Source organism: Alligator sinensis, unplaced genomic scaffold, assembly GCF_000455745.1.
Source record: "Alligator sinensis unplaced genomic scaffold, ASM45574v1 scaffold685_2, whole genome shotgun sequence".
Lineage (NCBI taxonomy): Eukaryota > Metazoa > Chordata > Crocodylia > Alligatoridae > Alligator > Alligator sinensis.
In genome coordinates, this window is record NW_005842314.1 from 1,366,363 (window position 1) to 1,375,268 (window position 8,906).

An 8,906-nucleotide genomic window follows, 5' to 3' on the forward strand; every position below is an offset into this window, starting at 1 on the left:
ACCCCAGGAGGTGAAAGACAAAAGCCCCTGCAGAACCAGCAACTCTACCATTGTACCCCACCATTACAGACACCCAAAACTGCAAATCCCTGCATGGAGCACACATGGTCAGTACGCCAGGGGCTGACCCTTGCCTGGGCATGCCTCCTGTCACTAGGGTCACACAAGGTCTGCCCCTATAAAAAGAGGCAGTGAAGACAGACCCAGTGGGACGCCCCCTCCATCTGGACCAGCACCATGCCACATCACCTATCCACCCAGAGGCCCTGCTGGTGACCCCCCTCTGGACAACATCTACTGGACAAGGACCCCTTTCCAGCCTGGATAGGTAGATATTCCCTGCACACCTCATCCTAAAATTTGGACTCTCTCTCTCTCTCCCTCCCCCTGGACTTCAGTCCCTGTACCAAGCCTCTCTAACCCCTGCTGCCACTGTGTGTGTATGGGTGTGGGTGTGTGGGTGCAAGGAAACCAATAAGACATTGTGTCACCATCTCCCCTGTTCAATTAAACCACTGTCATTTGCAACCCCGAGTTGGGTCATGTTTTACTGAATCTCAGTCCCTTCCTTAGCTTAAATTCCAGCCTCATTCTCTCTCTCGCTCTCTCTCAGCTCCAGCCCCTGACCCCTCTCCACTAGTTTCCCAATCTCCTCTCAATTCCTACTGCCTTTTCCCTGTGACTTTCTGCTGCCTTTCTCTGCTTTCCCACTGCCCCAGTCTCTCCTGCCACTTTTCCTGTGATTTTCTGCTGTCCTCAGGCTTCCCCCGCACCTTCTGTAGTCATTCCCCCTCCCCCACAGCTTCCCAGCTCCTTGTGGCTGTCCTGCAATTTTCTCCAGCTCCCAGCACCTACTGCCGCTCCCTGCAACTTCTCTAGCTGCCCCGGAGCCATCCTCTGGCTCCCCACATTCAGAGCCCCTCTTTAACACCCACACTTTCCCTTAGTCCTATTTTCCCTCTCCCCACCTACCTTTTTAGCTCCCCCATAGCTCTGGCTCCAGTCCTAGCCTCTGTGCTGGCATCGCTTCCCCATTCTGCAGGCTGTGGGCATTGTCTTTTAATCAATTAAGCTCAATTAACCTCAATTGATTAAAGTTACCCCTGAGCCTCAGTTCTTCAGTCTAGGCCCGTCTAGTCTACAGGTTCTAATCCTGGTCCCAGTGACTTTCACTCCCAGCAACTTTCACTCCCTACACTTCTGCTTTCTTACCTTAACCTTTCCCCAGGTATCCCAAGTACACCAAGCACGTACATACATACATACACATCACAACACCCAACTTAGGAACTCACCTGTGTGTATGTGTAGGGGGGTGGTATGCATGTGAATTAGTGAATACACATATATATACACATATGTAGATATCATTGTGTGTGTGGTATATGAATGAGTAATTCATGTATGTGTATTAGATGTGCAGGTGTTGGTAACTGATTCTGTCTAAATTTGGTGTGTGTAGCATATATGAACTTAAACTGGTGATAGGTGTGCATGAACCTAGACTGGTTATTTTGAACGTGTGCATATCTAAGTTGCTAGTGTGAGTGTATATGCCTAGTAGGGGTGTCTGCACCTAGTGAGTGTATGTGTGCTTAATTGATTTTTATGTGTGCATGTGCAATTGTACACCACGCCCTCCTGACTAACAATGCAATATTGAGATCCTGAGCATTGGCCTGACCCCTCAAGGAAACAATGGGGATCTTATCAAAGGTTTTTTGGCAGTCCAGATATATGGTGTCAGCTGAATCACCCTGATTTACCTGCTTTTTGACATCCTCAAAGAACTGTAGCTGATTGGTAAGGCATGATTTCTCTTTGACAAAACCATGTTGATTCCTTCCCAGCAAGTCATGCTCATCCATATGCCAAACAATTATATTTTTATTATTGTTTCTACCAGTTTTCCAGAAACAGAAGTTATACTCACTGGCCTGTAGTTTCTGGGTCCCCTCCAGAGCCTTTTATAAATATGGGAATCACATTGGCAGCCCTCCAGTCCTCTGGTACCAAGGCTGTTTTTAGTGCTGGGTTGCATACTAAGTAGAGCATATTTATACATCTGAAATAATTTTAGGAGAACAAAGTCCAAAATCAGATTGGATAGAAGAATTGGAAGGATTTTTATCCTTCAATGCTCACATGCAACTTCAGAACATTTCTTTACATTTCCCCCAAACATGCTATTTAATGAAAGGAAATCTAACAGTGGGACTGAGAATATTTTGATATAGAGGCACTGTTTTAAATCATCTTGAAAGGTACCAGCCTGAAGTTGAAGGCAGGTGGATAAAAACAGGAATGTCAGGAGGTTAAATACAAAGATCAACTAGGGGAGAAGGTGATCCTGTAACTACAGGACTAGACTGGGATTTAAAAGATCCCTGGACTCTGCCACTGATTTCCTGTTTGACTCATTGTGACCACTGGCGTTGATTTCAATTAGAGATTGCTCAGTACTTCCAAAAAAGAGGGGGGGGGGTGTCTTGAATGAACCTCTCTGTGCCTCAAGTAGCTAAAAATTATAATTTTATTTGTCTGTCTTTGCTATCTAGTTTGTAAACTGCTTAAGCAGGAAAAACAGCTTTGTGCAATATGTCTATAGAACATCTAGCACAACATGGCCATTGATTGGCAATAGATTGGCAAGCATTAGCAAAACCATCATCCACCCTTCCTGAACCAAGGGCAGTGCCCAGTGCAGAAAGCAGTCCTTTTGTCTCATGTTGCAGCAAGGGAAGCTTAGGTTAGATGATTCTTCATTCTCTGCATTTGCAGCTTTGTGCCCCTTCTTTCTTGGGGTGGGGCAGACTGCTTTGCCATCCCTACTAGGGTTTTGCTTGGTGTTTCTCATATAGCCCCTTCATTTCCTTGAACCATTTGGAATTCCCAGTGCCAGTATTACTATGAATATGCCAACAGCTGCACAGTCCATGAGATAAGGAACAGGTACAGGGCTCAGGATTCAGACTAGAGAAATGTAAATGATTTTTTTCTGGTTGGGTTGTTTAATGCAATTACTTCAATATACAATATCCTTTTTCCAATTATTAACAGCACTATGCAATGATTTTCAAGCTCACTCTGTAACCATATGCTGATTAATTGAAGACTGTACTGATCTGTATGAATTTCCCCCCTTTTAATCTAAAAAAATATCAAGGAAAGACACTAAACAGAAGCATAAAAATGTGACTTGTAGTAGCACAGCTCTGTGTATGTATGCAATAATTTATGTCATCAATCTTTATTCCATAGGTGTCAAACAGCACTTGCTCCCACCTGAAAATAATTATCATTCCTTAACATTACCATAGTCAAGCTGATTAGCATATACAGCACCCCTTCTGGCTGATTGTCAGAGCAGCACAGACGTTGCCTTTAGAGAGAGCATTTCATCTACCTCTGCAATTTGAGAGAAGGGATTTCCTGTGGCTAAAAAAAGACAGTTGTAAATTACTGGTGCCAGAAAAAAGAGAGGCAAGGGGAAGCAAATAAAGTCCCAAAGCTTAGAAACTTGACTGGGATCCTCCTACCCTATGTCACTTTGCAAAAGATGCCTCAAAGCTCAACTGGATGGCTTTAGTTCAGGTGCCTCCTACAAAAGTTTGGCCCAAACAGTTTATTATCTCTGTTCGGTTGCATTACTCTATGTATTACAGCATGGCAGGTAAAGTTACTACTGATGAACAACATCTGCAGCATCCAAGGATAAATATGACCTAATCTGAGGCAGATCATTCAGACCCTGAGTTACTGTACCCCGCTGCCAGAAATCTAATCCCTGCTTCATAATGGGTCACAATAGATTTAGGTCATGAATGCTAGGAAAATGATGCAGATTTTTACTACTTTACTATTTCTATTTTCTCCTCAGATCTCAATTGCTCCCTAAAATATGAATAGCCTATAAAAGGCTTATTTAAGCAAATACACTTGAAGAACCAAAAGGAGCACTTTCATTGCTATTACACTACACACACACTATCTAAGCAAAATTATTGGACCTAAATACAACATAGAAACTTATACGATATGTATACACACTCCATTCTTCCCCCTCTACATAGAAAGACAAGTCTTCACCCTTCAGTTATCCAAAGTTTTAATTGCTGCCCATGTCACACACTGTGCTTCCTAATTTTCAGAAAGTACATTCCACTGGAACTATACATAGTGCCAAAATGATCTGTACCACTGAGCAATTTAATAAGTAGTAGAAATGTAAAATAAATCCTCACAAAAGCATCCTTTAGTGCTAAAACTGTATTTCTAAACTGCCTTGCCCTACTTCTGTTTGAATTGTGTAAATCTTTGCATAAGATACTGATTTAAAATCAACATAGGCTTTGGTTTTAAGATGCCTGGGTTGCATTATTTTAAACCAGATAGTATTCAACATGGCTCAGTAGCCTAATTTCATAACTATCCCTCTATGGGCAATTTCTGCCTGGTTTTTCTGCTGGCTAAAGAAAAGAAAGGAAGCCATGTTTGCAGATCTGAAACCTGAGAGTTTAAAGGGACTTGGGATTGTAGGCACGGTAAGGGATCTGTGAGTGCTCAGTGCTTTCCAAGGTCCTGCCCTTTTAAGGGGTCACTAGTCAGTTTTGAAAATCATGGCCATAAACTATAGAAGGCCAGAAAGCAAACTCGGTATAAATTATCCTAACCTTGACTGCAACAGTGGCCACTGATAAGAAGCTACCTCTTACTGGGCAAGAGGGACAGCTCGGCCTGGCTAGCAAAACTATGCTTTCTTTTTGAGTTGGTGAGAATACAGGGTATCCAAACAGAATATGAGACTGAATTAGAAATAAAAGTGTGTTCAACCAGCTAAAGAAAGCGCACACAGATCAAGCAGAGGCAACTCACAGAACTCATAAGGTAACACTCTCCTATGTTAATATTCATTTCAATTAGATTATATTTCAACTATAGTCAGTTTTCCTTATGTTACTGAAACATTAAGTTCCATGAGGGAAGGCAATTGGGAAAGGATATAGATGGGAGCAAAAGTTCTTGTCTGCTAATCTCTTCAGCTAATCACAAAACATCCAGGTTCTTGGCATGTTTTTAGTGGGGATTAGTCCCTGGTTTAAAGGTCGAAAAGAAAAAAAAAATAAATTCATGAGTTTTCACTTCATCAAGCACTATTCCTAGCTGTGATTGCATTCAGATGTCAAATCCAGCTGCATCCAGATGTCAAATCCAATAAGAGTATCAATCACATCTGATACTCTTCCTGATCTAGTTTTACTAAGCACTTGTTAGGGATGACCAGGACACACACACCAGCTACTAACTTGGACATGAAAATGCTCAGAAATGAAAGATTTTGCATAGCTTTTCAGTGATATTGGCCCACCTCAGAGTACTAGACATAGGCAAAGATTTTTAAAAGGAGTAACAATTCTGTAAGCCTCAAATTTTGGAATCTGGCTTGAAAGAACTGAAAATCAGTTGTAATCTAGAGAGTGAGCAAGTGAGCAGAGAGACCTTGCTTCACATTGTCTGAAATACAGCCATTTTTTAGAGTGAAATGCAGTAGCCCCATTCCATGTTAAAGATATTGAGGGCCTATTAGTATTTCTCAGCACTAACAGTGATGCACAAAATGAACCAAAGGCAGGAAAGGAATTACTTAAGCTTTTATTTATTTTGTTGTTGTTTTTGTTGTTCCCTCCCTTATGTTTGCAGATACAGTTTCATAAGATGCTCTGTTTTTAACAAAAACTTTTGAGTAACAAATACATGTATTGGTAAAGCCTCTTTAGATCCACCATGCCATTTTCAGAGGGGGAGTGTTCCTGGAAAATTCATCTCAGATGAATCAGTGTAGATGACAGCATGCAGGAATGAATGCCATGCATTGATAATACAGGGATGCTATAAATCAGGCACTCAAAGTACTAAACCTTTAAACAGACTGCTCCCAGCATAATTCCAGCACCTTTGCTAAAGGCCAGAAAATATCATAAATGCTGTCTCTCTCATGTAGGCCACAAGGTTTTCTATTATGGGCCTGCAGACAGTGACACCTTTACTATTCTTCCCATCCCCTGCCACATTTTTAAAGGATGCTAATGGAAGATGTGGTACTCTTAAAGCGTCTGGTTTGTTTGTTTATGGGGGGGGTCTTTTGTTGGTTTATGGGTTTTTTTAATATATTCTTTCACAGCAATAGCTACAGCATTGGGCTGTAATTCAGGAGAACCAGATTTTATTCTTGTCTCCATTGGTAACCTGCTTCCTTGGGCCTAATGTCCCTACCTGCAAAAAACCCCCAACCAACCCAGACCTTTGCAAATCACTTTGATATCTAATAATGAACACACTGCAGAAAATAATAAGACAGACAGTACAGTATTTAAAAAAATAGTTCATTGCATCTGGTAGGTCTATTTTGGGGGTAAGATATAGGACAAGGGAGTAGGGTTAAAGACCAATCTCATTTAATCACATGGTACATCATTATGTACTGTATTCCAAGCCTATCAATGAGGATTAATTAATTCAGGGTATTAATAGACTGGGTAACCCCTTAACACTTGGAGATTACAGCATCTCTGTTTCTCAACAGGGGAACAAAGAACACATTATCTAAGATTAAAATATACAGGCCATTATAGTGTGTGTGTGTGTGTGTGTGTGTGTGTGTGCGTGCGCGCGCGCACACGCATGCGCACACTCACTCAATGGCCTGTATATTTTAATAATAGGTAATATGTGTGTGTATGTATAAACAGTTAGAAAGGTATCTATATATAAAACACCCCTGGATGGTCTATTAACCAAAAAGTGGAACTGCAATAAAAAAGGCTATTCATAAGCAAGACAAAGCAACTAATATAGCTTAGACTAAAAGAATTAAAGCCTTCATATATGTATTCAGTATCACCTAGCAGGGCAACACAGAAGTCAGGCTTCCTGTATCCTTGGTCAGCCACCCAGTGACTACACTATATTAATCAAATTACATTAACCAGAAATTACATTGGGGCGGGGGGGGGGGCGGCAATTTTCTATCAAATAGATGGAAAGATGGTGAAAGATTTTTCAACCAGCTGCTATAAAATATATAGCAGATTTCAGAGAGAGAGAGCGAGAGAGCGAGTGTGACAGAGTCATACTACATCCTCTCAGTACTGCTGGTATAAGCAATAAGGCTTTTCCTGGCTTTTCTAACCTCCTTCCTTCAGAACTGCTATGGGACTAGAGAGCTGAGTCCCTAGAGTTCATGTATTCTGTGTATAAGAGTGTATATATTCTGTTCCTTTCAGAACTCATACTTCATTTTTGAGACATAATTGAGAATATCTATCAAAATATACAAGCATTTGCTGACCTCAGAAAAAAAGTATTTCTGGGACTTTGGAGCAATATACTGTACTGCAGCTTCTGAAGTTGCTGCAGCTATTTCATTTCTGGGTCAAGAAATCACAAGTTCAAACTATATATAACAAAAATAACTGTGAGCTATCTGTGATCTTATCGGCTTAATGTTCAAGTTGCCACCCAAGCAGCATAACTTTTATTACTGTATTAGTCTCGAGACCCAAGCAGATCAGGGCGCCTAAGTGCTAGATGCAGAACAAAACCAGAGTACAGAATTAGCCTTTACCCCCAAAGGACTTAGCATTCTTAATTTCTGCTGTGTATTTAAATTATAAGGGGAAATTAATACAAACTGCTCCTATTTTCAGTTGCTGGGCTAGGAAACTGTCAAAAGGTGGCAAAAACAAGGCCACTTTAGTGCAAAGTGTTCAAAGATCCATGTGTCACCTAATTCCCAGTTAAGCCCAGAGAATAAAGGCTTAGTACTGTCGTAGAAACACACGCAGCACACTTTTGGGTCAGGTCAGCAGAAGCTTTTATTTAAATGAAACTAGGGGGGAGTCTAAAGTGACATGGATTTCCTAAGCACTTGGAAGGGGTTTCCCCCCAAGAGCAAAATCAGGAGGCTTATATACTTTTTAACAGTCGCTTACAACTCACGTGATCATATAGTCGAGTTTGCTAGGAAAGCAGCTACAAACACGACCTCATTACTTCTTTGCTGTTATCAGGATGGGAACCATGGGAGAGACAAAGAGAGAACTAACACTTCCTTCTTGCACCTGGAAATCAGAGTTGTACATACTTTTTTTCTGCTATCTTCAAGGCCGTGGTGAGCGACGCAGTTGCAGAGGCGTTACAAAGAACAAACACTTTCCCTTATCTGTTTTACTGTACAGAGCCAGCAATTCCCCACAAAGCGGTTATGTCATCTTATAACTCGTATGATCAAAGTTTAAGGCTTTTTTTTTTTTTTGATTTCACAGTACTCATGCTGGTCTTCTGCACAAAGAAGAATTTTACTACAGGTAAAGAAATTGCCTTCTCTAAACAGTCTAACACAATCTCCTCATTGACATATTTCAGTCTAATTAAAGGAATAGGATTTCTCTTTGTAAAACTAACTTTCAAAAGAAAAAAAATGACTTTAGTAAATTTGTTCATCTTAAGGACATTTCTTTTGGGATTTGCTTTTTTTATCCCCTGTCCTATTCTAAGAAATACTCCAACTTTGCAGGACATGGTATGGGAGTTTCTGCTTGTTGCGTATTATCTGAACGTGAAAAGTCTATTCAGTTCACTGAGCAGGATGCCCAAATCTATCACTTGTTCAGAACTCAGACAACAGCTCTGAAATAGCTGTGCGCTGAAAGAATATTACCAGATAATGCCGTGCAGTACAGTGTACTATTTGTTTTTTTGTATCTGAGGATGGGAAGGAGAATATCATTCCATCAGTGTCTAAAATGTGTACATATACCCAAATAATGACAAAGATACATATACGGCTCTGTGGGAAGACACAGCACTGAATTTTTATTCCATTATTCCATGCGTCTCTCTTTCCC

The 8,906-nt window shown here is 40.9% G+C and overlaps 1 long non-coding RNA gene across 1 annotated transcript in view; it reads right to left on the bottom strand.

Moving 5' to 3' along the window:
* Positions 1 to 1,939: 1,939 nt before the first annotated feature.
* LOC102381410 overlaps positions 1,940 to 8,906 on the bottom strand; it is a 14,453-nt gene continuing 7,486 nt past the window's right edge. The window contains exon 3 of the long non-coding RNA XR_324415.3: positions 1,940 to 2,065. This is a non-coding gene — a long non-coding RNA (uncharacterized LOC102381410). The remainder of the gene's footprint in view (positions 2,066 to 8,906) is intronic.